The sequence below is a fragment of the Dromiciops gliroides genome, chromosome X (genome assembly GCF_019393635.1).
Source record: "Dromiciops gliroides isolate mDroGli1 chromosome X, mDroGli1.pri, whole genome shotgun sequence".
Lineage (NCBI taxonomy): Eukaryota > Metazoa > Chordata > Mammalia > Microbiotheria > Microbiotheriidae > Dromiciops > Dromiciops gliroides.
The window spans coordinates 58,490,216-58,512,410 of record NC_057867.1 but is presented as its reverse complement, the minus strand read 5'-3'; positions in this window follow the sequence as shown (position 1 = coordinate 58,512,410).

The following is a 22,195-nucleotide window of genomic DNA, read 5'->3' as shown; positions in this document are numbered from 1 at the left end:
AGATCTTCTGATCCTGGAGGAGAGATGAGAAAATGTGCTCCCTGCCCTCCTTTCCTTGGAGAGGTGGGGTCAGTGCAATGGGTGCAGAGTGTTGTTGTATGTGATGGTGGATGACCATAGGATTGCTATGAATTTATAGATTTGCTTAACTGTTTTCCTTTGTTACAAGAGAAGGCTCACTGGGTGTATATGAGGGAGTATAAATGGGAACGACTAAGAAAACTTAAAAAAAACCCCTTATAACTCTTAGGGTTTTTATATTATTTCTATACGCAGCATCATAGACAAATGTCTAATGAGAAGCTGTTTTGTGCAGAGCTTAGGGTGTGTGTGTGTGTGTGTGTGTGTGTGTGTGTGTGTGTGTGTGTGTTTGTAAGATTTAAGGAAGTAACTAAACATTGAGGACTATTTCCCTTGGCCTTCAGAACAGTATTCATGGGTTACCTGGGATTTTTTTTTTAAAACAGCAAGCCTCTCTATCTGTCCACAAGATAGATACTCAGCAAAGTACCCAGGGGAGCTATCTGATATGGAGCTGTGCTGTAGACCCCCAGGGCATCCAGATTCCAGAATCTGTCTGTGGCTTGTCTGCTGTAAAATGACCTGTGACATTCCCGCTGAAATCGGGCCCTCCCAACCCAGACTCCGAGCTGCCAGAATTCTGTCATTTCGTTAAGTTGGAGGCTACAGGAAAGCAGACTGAATTAGTTTGAGTCAGACAGCAGTTGTACGGTGATTGGGGTCTGGACACTTGGGAAATAAGAAAACATGTCTGCAAGTAGTGTTTACTGTACAAAAAACCGATCTGGACAAATGGCTTTGGAGTCAATAGTGAATTAAAGTCTCGAATTCTTGGAGTCCCTAGAATGCTGCTCTCACAATGGACTTATCTGAATGTTTGGGAGGGGGGAGGTCCACAGGTTTTATTTTCCACCCAACTGAAAAAAATCTCAAGTTTAAAGACAAGATATTTTGGTTGTGTAGCTCTATTGTTCGGATAGTCATGGAATGAGGTAGGGGAAGAAATATTGCTCTTTAAAAGTCACTGAACCGTGTACGTTGTATGGAGAATTGTGACAGACAAACAGAGGAATCCAGGACCAGCTTGAAAAGAAGAGGCATTTGTCTCAAGAGAATTTCCATTCAGAGAGGTACAGATGCGCCTTGAGTACTTAACAGTGTTAGAGGGGAATATCCGGGTTATTGCACATCTCCCTTTGCTGAAAAGAGTCGCCACATCCATCCTGAAGACAAATTTATGGCTGGTTACTCTCTCTCTCTCTCTCTCTCTCTCTCTCTCTCTCTCTCTCTCTCTCTCTCTCTCTCTCACACACACACACACTCACACCAAACACAAACACAACAAACTTTTTGAGTAAAAAAGCAAGTAAGTGGCCACTTTGAGAACAGCTCATTAGGAACCCGTTACCAACCCCTTCGTTGACTGAATTCAGCTGCTTGTTTTCAAAACATGTTTTCATAATACACTGTGCAGTGGCTATAACCCAACAGAAGAGGATTCCTATTCTGAAACAAAATCTGAGCATCTTTAAAAGCAGCTGTTCTCCGAGGAACCTTATTTGTTCTTTGATTCGCATATCCTTCCAAGTATCTTATCAACCATCTTCTAATTATTATCCCTCTTCAAACAAACAAACAAACAAACAAACAGCCCAGTGGGAAGGCAGGACTCCGGGTTTGTCAGCAGGGAAGGGATAGAAAAATGTGAAGTAAAATACCCTTGCTCCATTTAGTGCTACTGAGTAGACTTTCTAGGTCTCATTCATGCAGGTAAATCTTCTTCAATCACTGGACCCTGGATCTGGAGCTTGAAAAGGATGTCAAAAGTCATCTGGGACAATCCCCTCATTTACAAATGAGGAACCCCAGAGAGGTTTTATGGTCTACCTACAGTAGTATAGATAAGTCAAGGATGCAGAATTTGGATGCTGCTTTCTTCCTTTGGCTTGGAAGAAACAAATGTTATTGGTAGTTGTCAGGGTTAGTTTTATGTAATCGGTGATTCAGACAAAGAACAATGGAGGTTGGGTCAGGAAACCCTGAATTTCTAGCCTGGCCCCCGGCTGAGCAGTGACTCTCATGGCTTCGCCCCAGGACAAAACACCAGACCCTCTAGGATCTTCAGTTTCTTTATTAGTTAAATCATGAGAATGATCTACACCCCAGCCCTTTCATGAAAAAAGCACTTTGGTGACCTTAAGACATCATAGAAGCAATAGTTTATTTTCTGAAGATGGTACAAGGATTGTTTGGGACATATCATATAAAACCGCAGACATCTGTCTGGTGGCACAGTGGATAGAGCACTGGGCTTTAGAGTCAGGAGGACCTAAGTTCAAATCCAGCCTCAGACACTAGCTGTCTGATCCTGGGCAAAGTCAGTTCACCTTTGCCTCAGTTTCCTTAAGTGTAAAATGGGGATAATCATAACTTCATAGGGTTGCTGTGAGGATCAAAAGAGATCATATTTGTAAAAAAAAATCCCCAAAAGTAGTCAAATGCAGTGCTTGACACATAGCAGGTGCTACATAAATGCTTATTTCCTTTCCCTTGAGTGGGTTGAATTTGTAGGGCACAGAGCCTAGGGCAGGAATAATTCATAACCTGGAAGTAACTTGTTGGTTTGTTTTATTAGGTGTATTTCAATATATTTTTTTCCCTTTGTAGTTCTATGTATTTGGTCAAGCTTTTGACCCCTGCTAAAGGGTCTGTGAGGAAAAAAGGTAAAGAGCCCCAATCTGGAGTCATGGCTCCGCGCCATCCTGTATATTATGTCAGGAAACAAGACCAGAGACTCTTCCAGGATCACACACAGGATGGACATTGAGGACATGCTACTTTGAAAGCCCATTTTTACCATTTATAGTAATAATATAGGCTGGGTCACAAGTCACAAAGGGGTCTGATGTTTTAAGAACTTTTTGAAAATGGTTTTTTCTTTATTTTTCGCCATTTGTGAGATTTGATTTTCCACACCTAATGTAAATTCATTTCCTGTATATACTGTATATAATGATATGGTATTGTAAACTAAAACCAAAAAAATAAATAAATAAAGGAGTTATGAACTATTCCTGACTTGCGGCCCACCCTGTGCTTAATCCTACAGAATGATGTCACTTCCTGTGGCTTTATGAGATCACCGATTGTTAGGTCAGCTGACGGAACAGATATCTTGAGCAGAGCAAGCTGAAGGCCTCAGTATAGGCTCCTGCCTGCCAAAGACCAAAGGTTGGACACTGAAAAGCACAGGCGGGAGGGGCTCAGTTCCCCCTCCAAGGGGATGATATCCCACAGAGGATGGGCCCTGGATCAGTGGCAATCTCCATTTATGATCAGAGTTTGCTGCTTTTTCCAGACCTTACTTGTTATAAGCTGCAGGACCTCACAGTGCCTGATCTACCTGGCTTTTTCCTCCGCAGTTCTCTTTTACATCTTGGCTAAGAAGTTCTGCGTGTTAGTACTGGTCCCCATGTTCTTGAACCTGTGGCAGATCCTAATTGTGCTATGTCCTCGGCTCTGGAGTTTTACTAAAATTCTGCTCTATTGGACAATCACAGGTACCTGGTGGATGCTGATATATGCGTGGAAACATCCAGGCAAGGCCCTGCTCAGACTTTGCCACTGGGGTTACTATGTTTTCGTTGTATTGTTCCAGAAAAATGCCTACGCCATTATTCTGAGGGCCATTCAGTACCAACTGCTCTTCACCTTGGCTATGGGTTTCCTCGATTGGTTGGAAATCCTGATCTGCAAGGCATTCGTACAGTTCCTCCAGTTCCTTGTCTACGCCAAGTCACGCTGGGGTACCAACTCCTCAGTGGAAGCCTGTTGCATCTCTACTCTGCCCCCTGGTGGTCTCCCTCTGAGCCAGCGTTTCCCAGGGCCAGTGTCACCCACTATCCTCAAGTTCTTTCAAAGTTTCAGCCTCTTGTTGGTGCACGTCAATGTGGAGGACAGAGTCAGACGCTGCCATTTGGGGACCTCAGGAATGTTACGGAACAAAACACATTACAGCACGATCTGGGGGAAGGAGAGTGTGCCACAAGCCAATACTCATGGCCGAATCCGTGAAATCAAGAGAACCATTGTCATCTTCTTCTTACTGTATCTCTATGATAGATACCCCTTCATTAAAATAATCAAATAAAACGGCCACATCAGAACAACTCAATGGATCCTCATGGTTTCTTCTGTCAGTGAAGTTCAAAACCCTTCAAGTTCGCTGGCTTAGTGGAATCCGAAACCTTTTCTTGTTCTTACAATTAATTTCGGCTAATAAAAAACAAGCCTAATGAAATGCAGTGTTCTTTCTCTTTTCTTAAGAAATACTTAATTATCGGAATGACAAAAGTCCAGTATCCACGGTATAAGGTCTTGTTACTTTTACTCCCCTGGGGATGAGTGCTACCTCTGGCCTCCCTTCCCTGTACATAACCTGCTTGCACAAAGTCAATGACCTGATAATCCATGATTTGCCTTGGGCTTTCTTACATTTGAGCCAAATACTCCAGAGCCACTTCTTTTTAAAAAATTAAATATGATTTCCAATTAATAAGCATTCATTTTCTCACCTTCCTGCCTCCATTCACTGGGGAGTGGGGGGAGAAAAAATATCTGTAACAACTGTGCATAGTCAAGCAAAAGAGATCTCTGTACTGTCTCTGACTAAAAATGTGGGTCTCATTCTGTATGTTGAGTTCATCACTTCTCTGTCAGGAAGCAGCATTCTTCATCACTGCTACTTTGAATGGTCATTCTATCTAGGCCCACTTCTGTTTTTCCTACAGGAAATCATGCTACATCATCATTAGCCATCCCCTGTATCATTGCCATCCAGTTGACTTTCCCATCCTATCAGCAAGGGAGTAGAATAGAGTGAACAGGCAGCACGGGGTGATACAGGAGTGTTGGGGGGATATGGCCCATTCTGGTGCAGACAGAGGGAATACTGAGTGCTTTACAGGGAATTAGGAATAGAGTCAGGAGAGGAAAAAGGGGGAGGCTGATGAGCCAGGTTACTCCTGACTAATCATGTAGCAGATAGGCCTAACAAAGAGAAAAGGCAAAGGGGCATGCAATTAAGAGAGAGGGAAAATGTTGACCTATTTTTTCTGGGTTTCAGGGATCAACCTGTACAATCTGACTATGGATCAATTAATCTCCTTGTCTACTTTTCCACTAACAATCCTGACCTCATTTTCTATTGTTTGCTTCCCTGAATTAATTTGGAGTCTAATTCTGTTGATTTAATAACACAAATCCATGAGAAATTTAAAAGTGACAGTTACACAGTTAGTTAAGAGTCCCTACCACAAAAGCTTACACTGTTAGCTTCTTGTAAACTGAGTTAATTTGGAAGGAAAGTACAGCTGAAAGCTATACTGTCAGTGACGATGGGCTGATGTATAGTCAGTCCAATTGAGAAGGAGCATGCCATAGCACTGAATACTTTATTTTAAAAATGAACCTCATTTAGATGATATCAAGGTAAAGAGGAAGAATACAGCAATGAGACCCCATGCTGTGATATATTGAGAGTGACCAAGCTTGGTCTGAAGAAGAGCTGATCGATGTAACCCCACCTCCCCCAAGGTGGGGGACTATGAGTGTGGCATATGGCATACACTGTCAGAAATGACCAATGACGGTTAGTTTTGCAGGATTCTTTGTTCCTCTTTCTCTTTTTAATCATTGTTACAAAGGATGGCTTGCTGTAGGAGAACAGGGATCTTTCCAGAGATGAAGGTGACATCAATATAAAATGTATTGGGTATGTGACCCCAGTCTGTAGAGATCTTACCCTGTCTGCTTCTGGTGGACCATTTAACAGCATCCCATGTCATCAGTTCCTCTACCTTGGCAGCCATTTTAGGGGACTTAGTAATGAATTACAGTATGGCCTGCAGCTGCCCCCTGAGAATTGCCCATGGTCTCCCAGCCATTGACAGAGAATATCTGTGGATATATTCTGTGTATCTCTGTGTGTGGTAGGGAAGTGGGGGATGAGGGGAGGTGGTGGTAAAAGCCAGTTTTCCCAATACCAGGGCAGATAGTTGAGTCCACACTCCACGTAGGAAGCCTCAGTAACTCCTTACCCCTTGGGCCAATTATGTTAGTTAGAGGATTCCATCCCCATCCATAGCCCTGGGGTGCAGCTTAGAAGGGACATTGACAAGCTGAAGAGCATCCATCCAGAAGAGTGGGACAAGTATGGTGAAGGGACCTGCCAACATTCCTTACAATTTCTGTTGGAAGGAATTTGGAATGCTTAGAATGAGACTAGGAATAGAAGGCCTCACGGGGGTGGGGGGGGGCTATAACTGTCTTTAAGTATTCATAGATGCTGTGGTGTGGAAGGGGCTGGGGGGGTGGGACTTGTTTGGTTGGCCCCAGAGTATAGAACTAAGAGCAGTCTTCCAATGGAAAATGGCTAAATAAATTGTGGTTTATGAATATGATAGAATAAATTGTGCCATAAGAAAAAGTGATGAGAGGCAGCCTAGTGTAGTAGGTAGAGAGCTGTCTGTTCTCAAAGCCAGGAACACCTGGCTTAAAGTACTGCCTCTGATATAGACTGGCTGTGTAACCCTGGGCAAGTCCGTTAACCTCTCAGTGCCTAGGCCAGAGGGGGAAGGCTGAAGAATAAATTCGGGAAAACAAAACAGCCTCCTGTCCCAGAGTAGAATGCGCTGCTACCAGAGGTCATGGGGGTCCCCCTTACTGCTAGTTCTCAAGTGAAAGCTGCAATACTACTTGTCTCAGAGGTTGTAGGGAATTCTTGTTCAGATACAGTTGGGACTAAGTGGTGTCTATAGGACATTTCAACTCTGACATTAGATGAAATCTTCGGGTTTATTTCTGCACAGTATAATTATTTTTCCATATCTAGTTTAGTCCAAATTTAAAATGAAATAAACACTAGGAACTAGTCACACGGGCATATGGAGCTACCAAATTACATTCATTAAGGCATTGTTCAATTAGAATGTGTAATCCCCTGGTGACCCTAGGAAAATGAAAATTCAGTTAACAATTGAGTGGATAGAGCACCCCAGAAACCTGCATTCTGACTTTGCAAAGAGTTCCCTGCTATCAAAGGGAATCTAGATATAGGGAAAGCCTGTATCAAGGCTAATTACACTTTGATGAAAAGAAACAGAATTCACCTTGATCAGAATCCTGTCAGCCATTATCCACTGAAAGTCCTTTTGGCTTTATGATGATAAATTTTCACTTGCCTTTCAGATACATTTTCAAGTTCCTGAATAACTGTATACTAAACAAATGGTGCACTTTCCATTTGACTTTCTCTTAAGGGGTGACAAAATCCCCTGCTAGCATATTAGCTTTCTTTTATAACTGTTACTCTTTGTGCTTCCTCTAGAGCCAAATGCTTCCTTAGTTAACCCTCCCAGTCAGGCAGCTGTCAAAATACCTTTTCCCAATGGAGAGTGGCTAAATAAATTGTGGTTTATGAATGTGATAGAATAAATTTATACTAGAAGAAAAAAATGATGAGAGCCAGCCTAGTGTAGTGGTTAAAGAGCTGTCCTAAAACCCAGGAAAACCTGGATTCAAATACTGCCTCTGATCTGTCTATCCATCTATCCATCCATCCATCCATCCATCCATCCATCCATCCATCCATCCATCCATCCATCCATCCCAGCTGTGTGACCCTGGGCAAGTTCCTTAACCTCTGAGTATGGCAGAGGTGTGAAACACACCAAACCCAATTAAAATGTAATTGGGAAATATTTAACAAAATAAATAAAAATACAATGAAACATAGATAATAATACCTCGTAAAAGTAAGTCAATAGATAGCCTGCAGGGATCTTTATGTACAGATTAGTGGCCTCCATTTCTATTTGAGTTTGACACCACTGCTCTAGGCACCTTCTGAGAAGGTACCAACCTCCATCAGTATAGGACATTTCCTCAACTGGAAGTTCCCTATGAAATTCCAGGTTGTGTACCAAGCCTAAGAAACAATGGATGTGTGGGATGAGGAGAAACACAGGAAGACCTGGAGGAATTGTATATGTACAGCAGCACATACTATGTACTGTGTGTGTGTGAGTGTATGGTGTGTGTGTGTGTGGTGGATGTGTACACATGTATGTATATAAAATCCACCCATATATACACACATACATATATAGTACATGTATGTGTAGATATAGTGTATGTATGTGCGTGCTGTACCTCTCTCCTCTCTGTCTCTCTCTCTCTCCATATCTCTCCAGTGAGAGACTGAGAGATGGGGTATAATGCTACAAGAATTGCAAGGCTATCACAACGGGACCAGAGAATGGGTAGAGGAAGAAAGATGACCAGACACAGGAAAGGTCAGAAGGGGCCAGGTGATGAAGAGCCAAGCAGAAAGCCTTATGTTTGATTCTGGAGGTGACAGGGAAACCCTAGAGCTCACTGGGAGATGAGGCATTTGACATGATCAGATTTATACTTTTGACAAATATTGCTGGCAGCTGAGGGGTGAATGGTTTGGAGCAGGAGATTTAAGGCAAGGAGATCTGTCGTGAAGCTAGTGCAATAGTCCAGGTGAGAGATGATGAGAACCTGAGATAAGACAGAGGCTGTGTCAGTGGAGAGAAGAGTAAAGACATGAGAGATGTTGGGGAGGTAGAAAGGGCAAGATTTGGAATTAGAATGGATGTGTGGGGTGAGTGAGAGTGAGAAATCAAGAATGACACACAGCTGTGAGCCTGGGGGACTATGAGGAAAGTGGTACCCATTGACAGTAATAGGGAAGTACCAGAGGGCATGAGACGGAAATTTATTTATATGTGTGTGTGTGTGCGTGTGTGTGTATTCTCCACGAGGCAACTAAGTGGCTCAGTGGGTAGAGCACTCTGCCTGGAGTCAGGAAGGCCTGAGTTCAAATCCAGCCTCAGACACTCACTAGCTGTGTGACCCTGGGCAAGTCACTCAACTTCTATTGCCTTAATCTGCAGGAAAAGGAAATGGCAAACCACCTCAGTATCTTTGCCAAGAAAACCCCATGGATACCACTGGCAAGCTATGGACCATGGGGGTCATGAAGAGTCAGGCACAAGTGAACAACAGAAGTGCCAGACGCTGTGCTGTGTGCCCTGGGCAAGCAAAGAAAGGCAGAAAGAGTGCCTGCCCTCAGGGACCTTACAGTCTAACCAGTGAGACAACACACAGATGACTACATACCAACAGAGTAAATGGGAGATCCTCCACATAAGGAAGGAACTAGCATTAAGGAGCACCAGGAAAGGAAGGATACAGATAAGGAGGGAGAAATTCCTGGATGGAGGAGGGCCAGTGATTTCACTCAGGTGCTAGAAACAGCAAGGAGGCCTTTGTCACAGGATCTCACTATTCTAATTCAGTGTCAATTCTGGGCAGTTTAGATTCAGTTTAAAGTCAGGCCCCCTGCTGGGCAAAGTCATCTCACCAACCCCTCCTAAGGCCCCCCCCCTGCTGGGCAATGGTGGAGCCCTTAGGGCCTGTGATGGACAAAGTCACCTCCCAACACCTCCTCAGGCCCCGTACTGGAAAAAGTCACCCCCAACCTTCCTAAGTGCCCCCCTGGACAAAGTGAGCTCCCCCAACCCTACCACAGGCCCCCTGATGGGCAAAGTGAGCCCCCCATGCCACCTCAGCCCCGCTGCTGGGCAAAGTCATCTCACCAGCCCCATCTAAAGCCCCTTGCTGGGCAAAGTGAATCCCCCCCAAACCCTTTGTAAGGCCCCCCTGCTGGGCAATGATACTCCCCTTAGGGCCCCTGCTGGGCAAAGTTAGCCCCCCAAACCCATCTAAGGCTACCCTGCTGGCCAAAATCACCCCTTAACTCCTCTTCAGGCTTTCTTTTGGGAAAAAATCATCCCCAACCCACCTCAGGGTCACAAAGATTCCGACACAGCTGGATGGCTGAACAATAACAACAAAAATTCTCCACTGTTATTCTACTGCCATGCTGCATCCTGGCATGGAGGTGATATTAGGTTCCAGAAGACCCAATGTCAGTGGAACCCAACCTCTAGCACATCCTATCAAGACAGGATGTTGGGGTTTGTGACAAAATGTGCTCCTGTTGTCTGAAGACCAGCCTAGTTAGGTTCATAGAAGCCCTTTAGCATCTTACCCATAATGCATTGTGTGTATGCATCCCTTTGGCTGGAGCAAGAACCCTATTTACTAAGTTGTACAAGGGTTGAAATCTGTATTGGTAGAGAGCAGAAGTGCAATGGAAGTATCACAGCCTCTTGAAGTATTAAAACATATGTTTATGTAAAATATGACTTATAGCAGTTTAACATTGAAAGGGGCCTTTAAGATCATCTAGCCTGGCCTACATATTTTTAGAGGAAAGAAGTAAGGCTCAGAGAGGGGATGTGACCCTCTAATGTCACTGTGCTAACAAGTGAGAAATCAGGGAGTAGAATCAGGCAGCCTGACTCCCAGTCTATTTTTCATTCTGCCTGTGTAATATATTTGTCTAGTGTGGGAGATGGCAATTGCCATCTTTGTGTGAGGCTGTGAACAAGAAGACTTAGGCAATATTGCTCTCTTGAAAATTGTCCTTTGACCTTAGTAATTGTGTTCAACACAATTACCCATCACAGTTCCAAGGACTCACGATAAAACATGCTGTGCACCTCCAGATAGAGAGCTGATAGACTCAAAGTGCAGACTGAAATATATTTTTTCTCTTTATTTTTCTCGTTTGTTTTTTCTAGAACATGGCTAATGTGGAAATGTGTTGCACATAACTTCATATTTGTAATGAGTTTTGTTTTTCATACCTTTTAAGTGGGTGGGGGGAGGAGAAGGGAGAGAATGTAGAACTGAAAATAAAATAGAGTAGAATGGAAAAAATAACATGATTAAACATGAAAAAACCAAATTGTCCTTTGATTTCCAGCTGTGGGTCTCAGTTTCCCCCTCTGTAAAATGAAGAGGTTGGCCTCAATTGTCTCTAAGATCTCTTTTATCTCTAAGACTCTATGGTGCTGTGAGTCTGTGAGTTATTGACTTATTGATGTCCACTGGCATCTGTGACTCCCTCTGGCTCGAAGCTGACCCATTGGCCTTTGCTCAAAGTCGTGGATGGTCGACAGCAAGCCACATTCACTTCTGAAGAGCAGCTAGTGCTGCTGCTTCAATTTCCAAGCCTTTTCCCAGTAAATTAACTCACACTTTGATAATCCAGAAAACAAACAAAAACATAAAAAAAAAAAACCCACCCAAACCCAAAGCCAGAAAGGTAGGATGTGAGCAATATGGATTAAATGTTGACGTTGCTGCAGTGGCTGAAACCAGATATGCCAACAGGCACTTCCAGTGGCATGGTACTAGAAACATTGATCATGATTTTAAAAAATCCCTAGATCTAAAGCTACCTGTCAGCGAATGCCAATTTATTTCTCCGTCCCTTTGTATCCTTTTCCAGCCAGCTTCCCAATAATCACTGCAATCAGCCATCCAAAGCCCTTGTCCCACAGCAATTCTGGGAGGTAAGCAGTCCGAGAAAGTGAAGCACAGAGGGGCGATGTCATTTCCTCCATGTTACATGATGAATATGCCTAGGAGCCCACATTCAAACACAGGCTTCCTGACTCTGGCTTCAGTGTTCTTTCTAGCAGACTGTGCTGCCTCCCGAAGTTCATTTCCTCAAGGCTGCTAATGACTTCACTTCAATAGAATCTCCTTTCATTCATGTCATGTGGTGTTCAATGGAAACTTTGCTTCACTTTCATGGGAAAATGAATTGTCTTTCTTGCTGAAGGACAATTGGACAATTGCCACCCCCACCCCCACCCCCGAGACAGCATACCTTATTATTCTCTTTGTGAGGCCGCTGTGGTCTCACACTCCAATCATCAGTGAAGTCATGTGGCCCGCTTCTTCCCAGTGCTTCTTTCTGTTCTGGAATTCAGTTGCGATCAGGTTACCATTTTGGATTTGTCTATGGCCTCCTAATTCCCATTTCATGCCCAGTGCTCTGTCTCTTGTTGGTTCTCCAGGACTGTCAGAACGCATTTACTGAACTCGACTTTATCCCCTTTTCCCCAGTACTTCAGCAATGCTCTTTGTTTACTGTTCTGTATTCTGTTCACTGCTCACCCCTACTAACAGGGCCCCAGCTGTAATATGTAAAATAGGTAACTCATCTATGGAAGAGTCAGGGGCTTCAGAGCATGGCAAATATCTCAAGTCCATCTATTTAGCAGAGTGATCAGAAAGGAAAAAAAGGGACAAAAATGGCAGGCTGTCTTGAAGTGAGTTCAACATGCAGAAATACCATTTGGACAGACCTGCTTTGGGGGGCCTTATCTACTTCCATTCCCAGCACTTACTGGCTATCTATTAAAACCATGGGAAATCTAGCTTTGTTTTTCACACTATAGACAAAGGAGAGCTATCTTATCTGTCTTTCTTTCTGTCACGCTTTTTTTCCTGCTAGGGATCGATCTCAAAATCGTTTTTTTTCTTCTTTAGAGACATTTCTGTGAGTGGTTGAATGTACCATTGACCCCCTAAATTTCAGTAACATTTTACATACTCACAAAAAGATGTTGTTCTGGCGGATGAGGTTTTCTGCAGAATGGAAGAATGAGATCTTGCAGAGGGCTATAAAACAAGTCACCGAAAGGCAGACCTGTTCTTGGAAAAAGACAATTGGCCGTTTCAGGAAGAAATAATGTATTCAGTGAATTCCGTAAATAAATATCATACAGACCGGCTCCATGCTCATCTACTGAATCTTATTCAGATCAATATTTGATGAGAAGGTATCAAAGGAAATGGATTGCCACCAAGGAGCCCCTGCTGTGTTTTGATTGAAGTTAATGAAGCAGACATATTAGTGCACAGAAATTGCTAGGAGTATTAGGTATGTGTCCTCTCCCCTGCTAACAACAGCAGCCGAAAATGGCATTTGACGGTGCCTGGCATTTAGAAACAATTAGAAAAAATACATCTCTTTCAGAATCAGAATAGTAAAATGGATCTTCAGAAACAGAAGTCTATTCACAGGTGCTAGCTTGAATCAGTAATGATAAAAGGGACAAACTACCTTCCTGCTTTGCCAATGGAAATATCTGCTTCCTTATGTTCAAGAGATGTTATAAAGCGGAAGTAGGGGATATTATACCAAATACCTTAACCTAGAGAAGAGTATAAAAATGAAATATGCCAAAAAATCTTGGAGGCAGCCTACCACAGTCATAGAGAGCAGGGCTTGGAGTCAGGAGGACCTGGCTTCAAATTCTGCCACTGACACCAAGTCCCTTAACCTTTGTGAGCCACAGGACTGATCTACTAAGTCAAAGATGGACTGAAATCTGGAGTAAGAGGAGGGATTTTCCATACTGGGTGTTTCTCACTCTGACCGAATCACAGATGCTTCACATATTCACAAATGATTTGAGTCACCACTCAGTGGAATTTAGCTGACAAAACAGTATGCATCACGTTCACGGTGTTTCACATATGTAAATCAAGGAGTTTGGTATTTCATTAGATGGGACCTCCAGAGTCATCCCATCTAATGAGCACTTGACCTGGTGGCTTGAAATGCTCATTCTGATATTCACCAGCTGTGTGAACCTCTGGGCAAGTCCATCTTTCTGACTGTAGTTTCTTGATCTGTAAAAAGGGGGGCAATGATACTTTTGTTACTTAACCCTGTAGGATTGTTTCCAAAAATGTGCTGTTGATTTCCTTAAAGCACTATAGAAATGTGAATTAAAATTTTTTAGATAAAATAACTAAGATTTATAGAGGGAGGGAAAGTGACTTGCCCAGGGTCACACAGATAGCAAGGAGCAGAACCAATGTTTGTACTCCCGACTTCTAACTCAAAATTCACTTATTCTACAATGCTATCAGAACAAGTTTCCCCTCCAAGATATTCCCTACGTGTGGTCATCCTGTTCTCATACTCTCCCTTATTGCTTCCCTGAAGCCAGGTATAGACTATGGAGGAGACACCTTAAGCTATTCTAAGTGCCCAGCCTCAGCTCTCAATAAATCAGGGTAGAATTTTCAGTGCAAAGTACATATGTCCCCATATTCAGAATCCAGCTCAGGTCCAGGTGATTTGTAATCAGCACACTAGCTTGACTGAATCATGAGAGAATACTATGGTGCACAGTGCATGGGAAGACAAATGGTGAAGGGAAGAATATTTTCAACAGGAAAAAGTTTCTCCGATCCCAGTTAGAGAAAGGCATCAGAGAATCACAGCAATAAAGGGGAGATAACTTGATAGGCAAAGGATGCCTCCATATGGGCATTCTTCATTTTATATGCTTAATTTACCACTCTATTTAAAGTTTCTTGAAAATAGTTTATAATCACAGCTTGTCCCCTCATAAAAAGAAAGAAAAAAAGATAGTACAAAGGACGTGTGCAAATAAACTCAATATCTTCCCAATGAAATGGTTAGCCAAGCACACACTAAATGCAACAAAAGAAGCTTGGCTAAGTCTATTCAGGATATTCAGAGAGCCATAAGATTATAGATTGTTCGAGCTAGAGAGGACTTGGCAATATAGGACCTATGAATATGGGAGCTGGAAAAGTCCTTCAGGGCCATCTCATTCAACTCTTTCATTTAATGGATGCCTAGAGGTAATAGGGTGTTATGGGAAATCTAGCTCAGTTAAGGAACAAGAGGTTTGAGTTCTAGGTCTTGGGTTTGCCACCAATTATCTGGAGGGCTTCAGGCAAATTTCTTCCCTCTCTGATTCAGGTTCCCCATAAAGTATTTGGTATTGGACTCTTCTAGTTTTAAAGTTCTATGATTAAGGTTAAACTTTATGATTAAGCAAAATTTATGATGAATGGAATTTTTATTTAACTTTTTTTCTGTTTAAAGTTTAAACTTCTGTGATTAAGATTTCACTTTCTATGATGAGAACGGGGAAACTGAGGTCCAGAGAAGGTTAGTGGCTTGATATCTGTTATCAAATAGTGTCCAGAGGACTGGACTTGGAGTTAAGAAGACCTGCATTCAGAGGGGATCTCAGATGCTTACTGGCTGTGTGACCTTGGGCAAGTCACTCAGTCTCTCTCTGAGACTCAATTTCCTCATCTCATTCCTCATCCTTATCATTTTAATGTCCATAATAATAGCACCACCTCACAACAATAGTGGGATAATCTAGTGAGAACTATATCAAATGTCTTACAAACACTAAAGCAACCTGCAACTATGTTGTGGTTATTATTATTATTGTAGATAGGAATAAAGACAATCAGCATGTGAAACTGTGGAGTTGATTCCTTTACTCATCTATAACTGTTGCTATTCAGTCATTATTTTAAGTTGTGTCCAACTCTTTGTGACCCCATTTGGGTTCTCTTGGCAAAGATACTGCAATGGTTGGCCATTTCCTTCTCCAGCTAGTTTTACAGATGAAGAAACTGAGGCAAACAGGGTTGAGTGACTTGCTCAGGGTCACACAGCTGGTAAGTGTCTCAGGCCTGGAGTCAGGTCAGCACTGGCTTTTGGAATTCCATGGACTTGAATTCAAATCCTGCTTTCCTACTTATTTCCCATGGGAGAATAGCTGCTTCTATTCTCTGGACTTCAGTTTCCCTGTCTGTAAAACAGGAGAAGGGTATGGACACTAAATGACCTTTATATATTGTCCTTTATAGTTCCAACTCTGTGAGTTGACCTCATTGTTAGTTTATCCAAAGCAGTGCCAGATTTTTGACTAATTCTAATCAGCTCTTTGTTTATTTGGTTTGGGCTGGTTGGTTTTTTAGCTTGTTTTCAGTGAAAGTAGCTGTGGGATCTCTGTCTTACTGAAGTGTCCCAGAGAATATGATTTGAGGAATACTGTTTTCCACCCCCCGGAAGTGATACTGAAATACTCAATGACTACTGGACTTGGAATGTGAAAGTCCTGGCTTCGACACATCCAAACTCTGCAACTATGGGCAGGTCACCTAAACTCTTTGAGCCTCAGTTTCCTTATCTGTAAAATAGGAATAATGATGCCTGTAGTGCCTCCCTTATAAAGTTGTCATGACACCCTAGGAGATTCACAAACAAGATTTCTTTAATTCTTAGAATTGGAAGAAGGAGCAGGAACCGCAGAATGAGAAGGACCTTGGATTTTTTTGGTAGTAGAACTCACCACTAGGAATTCCTGCTGTTTCACTTACTACTTCTGTGATATTAGACATGGTCTTCTTTCTTTCTGGGCCTCAGTTTCCTTTTCTATAGAATAAGGATGATGCCTAATTTTTAATAACAATAATAATTATGGTAATGTATTTACATAGCACTTTACATGTAATGGTCCACTAAAATCCTCCTCTGATGCCTCAATATGGTATGATGGTGATACTGGGATGTGGAAGGCAAGCTCACTGTAGTGTTAGTTCCTACAAAGCTACAGACTCTCTGAACTTGGCCTGGGTGATAGACTATGTGTTTGGTATGTGAGGATCAGCTCAGATGAATTAAGAGAGGCTCCTCATCAGGTTGGGTGCAAGGTGACAACTTTTTCAATAACTCTCCGAGAGGATCTACAAAGCCATAAGTGGGGGGAGATGACCTACCTATTGGAGGGAGGACCCATGTAAATGAAATTATGGATCCCTGAAGTGTTTACATTTACATTTGTTATCTCATTTAGTCTCCCAAACAATCCTATAAGACAATCATATCTTCCATTTCTCCGGCCCTTAAAGGTGTACACAGTGCTTCCCTCAGCACAGTCCTCTGAGATGGGTCCTGCCCATGATTGACACAGCCAGTAACTAACATCCTGAGCCAGGATTCAAACTCAGCCCTTCTGAATCCAAAGCTTTCACCACTGTGTCATGCTGCAGTTCAATGAACGATATTCCAGATTAGAAGGAGCATTACCCATGGTCACCATCTTTGGAAGGAATTCCTGTCCTAGGACTTTCCTATGATGGAATCACAGGCCCCCTAGAACCGGACCTTTCAGGCTTTCAAAGCGTTTTCTCCACATTATCTCATTTGAGACTCCCAACAACCGTAGGGGGTGGCTGTTGTGTCACTATCCCTAATTTGAAGATGAAGTAGCTGAGCCTCGTGGAGGTTAATTACCTTGAAGATCACCCCACTAGTAAGGTAAAACAGTAGAATTTGAACCCAGGTCCCTCCTGATTCTCAGTCCCATGTTTTCTTACTACACTTCTATTGAATGGTCAACTCCTTGTGAAGTCTTGAGACTTTTTTCTCTTATTCTCTCTCAATATTTTCAAATAGTAGAATAGCTGTTCAAGCAGTTAGAACGAAGGAGAGCTGGGCGTGCAAATATTGACTGAGCAACAGGTCTGATGTGCCTGGATCTGGAAGCTCTCAGCTGGGTTTGAACACTGAGGAAGTCCTCAGATTTCCCCAAGCCTGCTGGCTGCTGCTTTGCAAATATGGGAATATTTCCATTTGACTACATTTCCCAAGGCGTCTATAGGAATTTGGAAGGAAACCGTCTTTGCTGCTACAGACAACACTTGAGCCCTGCAGGGTATGGGAAAACTCCCTTTTCTTAATTGTGGGTACCCCAAAGGCATCTTTGTGGATAAACCTGAGGCTTAAGTTGTAAACAAAAGAAAGCACTCAAATGTTTCCCAGGCTCATTCTTTCTCTGCAGAGCTTTATTGCTATTGATGGGCAACTGCATATCTTTAGGGGTAAGCAAAATTCTCTGACCAGTAGACTGAACTGCAGAGGCCTGTCCCTTGGCACAGGGAAGCACGAGTATATGACAGGCCCAATGCTTTCCCAAAGCAAGCTTGGGAAGACCGACTCTGTTTTTATTGCTTCTCTTGCTAGAGATTGTTGGCAGCTTCCTTCACTTGAACGTTTGCTATTTTTGAATAGAGCACTGAAAAGAGGAGCTGCTGGCAAGTTAAAAGCACCACTAAGCACACTCTCTCACACACACGTGGGCACACACTTGTAACATATGCACACTCAGCCACACATTTAGAGATACACATACATACATGCTCATACACACACACACATACATACAGACATACATACACACAGAGAGACCCAGAAAGACAAATCTACTGATTACCTGTGTGACATTGGGCAGGTCACGTCACCTTTCTGGGACTCAGTTTCCCCATCTGGAAAATGAGAGGCTTGGACTATGTAGCCTCTGAGGCTTCTGACATTCTGATACACTGGCTTCACCCTGGCCTTTGACTGAGTTGGAAAAGGACCTCAGTGGTCATGAGGTCCAACACGTACCTGAATAGGCCTCTCTCTGGCACAGTCAAAAAATGGATATCCACCCTGTTTGAAGACTCCCCCCAATTAGAGAGAACCCATGACCTCTTCTTATTCGACTTTTATTCAGCTTGCTTTGGAACTTTGCCCTTAGATCCATGCTCTCAGTTCCCTCATGCCTCCGTGGAAGTCTCTCTCTTTCCTCTCTCTCTCCTCTCTCCTCTCTCCTCTGTCTCTGTCTTCTCTCTTTCTCTCCCCTCTCCTTCTCTCTCTCTCTTTTTCCTCTCTTTCCTTCTCTCTCTTCTCTCTCTCCCTCTCCCTTTTCTCTCTTTTCCTTCTCCTATCTCTGTCTCTCTCCTCTCCTTCTCTCTCTCCTCTCCTCTCTCTCTCCTTCTCTCTCTCCTCTACTTCTCTCTCCTCTCTTTTTTCTCTCCCTTTCCCTCTCCCTTTATCCTCTTCTCTTCTCTCTCCCTCTCTCTCTCCTCTCCTCTCTTTCCTCTCTCTTCTCCCTCTCCCTCTCCCTCTCCCCCCCCTCTCTTTTCTACTGGAAGCTCAGACATATGCCACTCATATCAACTGTATGAGAGAGAATCTGACTGGGGTTCTTATTATGATTCCCCAATAATGATATCCTTACACCGATAAAGGGTAAGGATTGAACCTCTCCCTTCAACCAAACTCACTCTCGATACCCACGCAGTCTGGAGCTTCAAACCTCACCCTTTCTCTCACACACCAGTTCATTCCTTCTATTCCACACTCATGCATAAACAAATCGCCAGGGCTCCAGCCCCTGACCACTTCCTGGCCCATGCAGACAAAGCTCACTTATATGTCAGATATACAGGGAAAGTTTTTGCCATCATGTCTGCAACCCTAGTGGGGTTGTCCCTGTTGGCCCATCTCCAACAGGCTGGGCCATGAATGGTTTACGGCACACCTGTCTCTCCTTGCAGCCTCCAAGGCACAACTGTTGTCCTTTTGCTGGCATTCTCTGACCAACATCCCTTGGTCTATTTCTGCAATCTGGGCTTAAGCCAAATGATATGACAGCCTTTCAAATACCTAAAGACTATGATGAAGTCTTCTCTTCTGAGGCTAAAATGAAACATTCCTAGTCCCTTTAATGAATCCTCTCTGAAGAGTCTCGAGTTGACTGACCACCGGGGTTGCGCTTTTCTAGTTTGTCAATGTCATAACCAAAGTGTGCCTCCCAGAACACAATGCTCCAGATGTCATGTGGCCAGGGCAAGTTATTGCAGGATAATCAGGTCTGTCCTCTGGGACATTGCCACTTTTGCTGGTGCCTAGGAGAACATTCCTTTTGGGGGGCTGCTTCAGGCTCTGCTTGACCTTCTGACTCCATGCTGCATCCTGAGGTCATCCTGTGATTATAAAACACAAAGAACTCTGAAATGAGGAAACTCCCTCTACCAATGCAGGTAGGCACTTTTCTTTATAACTTTGGGTTAGAAAGACTGTGTTGCCCAAAGCATCCAGAGGTTTAAAGGATAGTCTCACCCAACGAGTTGATGTCAAAGGTAGTATTGAACTCAGGTCTTCTTGGTTCTGAGGCCAACTCTGTACATGGCTGTCTCTTGCTTCATCTTGACCTATGACACTCCCCAGTTGCCTCCCTTTACTCTTTTTTTGACTCCCTTTACTCTTGAAGACCTGCTAATTCCATGACCTTTTTTTTTTTGTTTCTTCCTTCAGTTTTACTTTACTTAGGTCCTGTCTCATTCTAAAAAAAGATGCTGACCTTGACCTGTAGCCTCTTCTCATTCTGGGCTGAGTAGTTATTGTTTGGTTACTGCCTCAGGACCCATCCAGTCTTCCCACTTTCTTTTTGCAGGGCAATGAGGGTTGTGACCTGCCCAGGGTCACACAGCTAGTAAATGTCAAGTGTTTGAGGCCGGATTTGAACTTAGGTCCTCCTGAATCCAGAGCCAGTGCTTTATCCACTGTGCCACCTAGCTGCCCCCTACCCACCACTTTTATGGGCTCGATGGTTCACCAGGTTCCAGGGCAGATTTTGGGCACAGGTGGCAGTTGCCATCTCCTTCTTGCTTTGAATCAAGATTTCATCTGTCTTGGCCCTGCACAAAGAGTAGAAGAGTCCAGGGATTTTGGAAAGAACACTGGATATCCAGAGGATTTGAGTTCAGATATTACCTCTTCTACTTCATAACCGTTACCTTGTATATCACTTGTATATCTTTTCTGTGGCTCAGTTTCTTCCTTGGAAAAAATGAAAGAGTTAGGCTAGATTTCACCTTTCAATCCCAAATAACTTCTCTTTTTCAAAGGCATGGGGTGGGGTAGGAATATAGAAAGGTAAATAATAAAGTAAACCGTGGCCCTCTCCTGTGCATGGTGAGGACTAGAGCCACAAATCAGTGTCCCTTTGTCTCACTTCCTGTTTGGGCCTGTTATCTTTCTACCCTAGGACAGGGCTTTTTTAAGGTGATCGCCCGCCGATGTGATGGGCCTCTTGGCAATTCCCTGAAGCTGGTAGATGTATTCACAGAAGAATGTTTCTAAATGTGTGAAATAAAACACACAGGTTTATAAAGGAAATACATTAAATTGCAATATAACTACTTACAGTTCAAAATAATGGGTGGAATGGGCGAGGGTGGGTGTGGTAGGGGGGCTGAGGGGTGAGGTGGGGGGGGGACACACAAGTTCCCAGACCTCAGGTGAAGCACTACTGGCCCTAATACTGTAGCAACATAACTGGCTCAGGAAATTCTGTAGCAACTGACTCTTCCTCCCCCTTGTTCACATGGGCAGCTGTAGATTAAGGACCCAGATGTTATGGAGCTTCTCCTGCATAGAGGGAAGGTTGAGGCCCTCTAATAAGGGATGGTGGGGAAATGCCTCTTTCCCATATAGGCCAAAGTGATTTTGATTATTATTAAGAACTGGCCAAATAAAAAACCAGAATTTGCTGATAGGACATGTCTATGGTACTTTAAAGTCGACAAGAGCCTTCCTTCTTAAGCAGCCTGTGAGACAGGCAGCACAGATATTCTTATCCCTCTTTTGCAGAGAAGGAAACTGAGGCTCGGTGAGGGGAAATTATTTGCCTATAGTCACACAGCTAAGAAAGGGTTAGAGCTAGTCTGCAAACCTGAGTTTCTTGCATTTTCTCACATAAGTCCAAATGGCTGTATCCTTTACAAAAGCCCCTTTCTCCTTGCCTGAAATAGCAGTCTCTCCCTTCATCAAGTGGGTCTGCTCTAATCCTTGTTAACTGAGAATTAGCCTCCTGCCAGCCTGGGGTGGGAAAGGGAACAGAGGGGCAGTTGTTCCAGCTTCTCTTAGGCTTTAGGTGTATGATTAGGCCTTACATCCTTGGACCTGAGAGCGTTCTTGCCTTGGCCTTTGTCAAGGATCCCAGCTCTCCAGCCAATCTAATCCTGTAGCCTCCAAAGAAGAGATGACCTCAACAGGAGAGATTGTAAAGCCCTAAAGAAGCTTGGGGAGAAATATCCCTGGAGTTACAATAGATTTTTTTACCTACAAAACCCTCCAAGTTACAGATGTGGAGGATACAATCCAAAGTATGGTGAGATCTGGGAAAAGACTTCCCTTTTCTTGAGAAAATGTGATGAGTTCTTTTATCCTGCTATTTCTCTGTACTGTCATTTATATCATATATCCACTGAGAAGAGACATTTTCTTCCTGTAGGCATTGTGGGAGAAGTGAATTCTTATATCCCAATCTGTTCTGGATCAGAAATAGAGATTAAGCATGGAGGCATATGGGAACTAGGGTGGGGGAGGGGAGCAAGACAGGGAGAATGGATGAGAAAGTAAGGAGCCAGGGGCCAGGACCAATTGGCCTCTGCCAATCCTTAGTTTGCTGGCCTCCGAAACCAGAGTCTTTCTTGTTGAAAAAAACAGAGACAGGGGCAGCTAGGTGGCGCAGTGAATAGA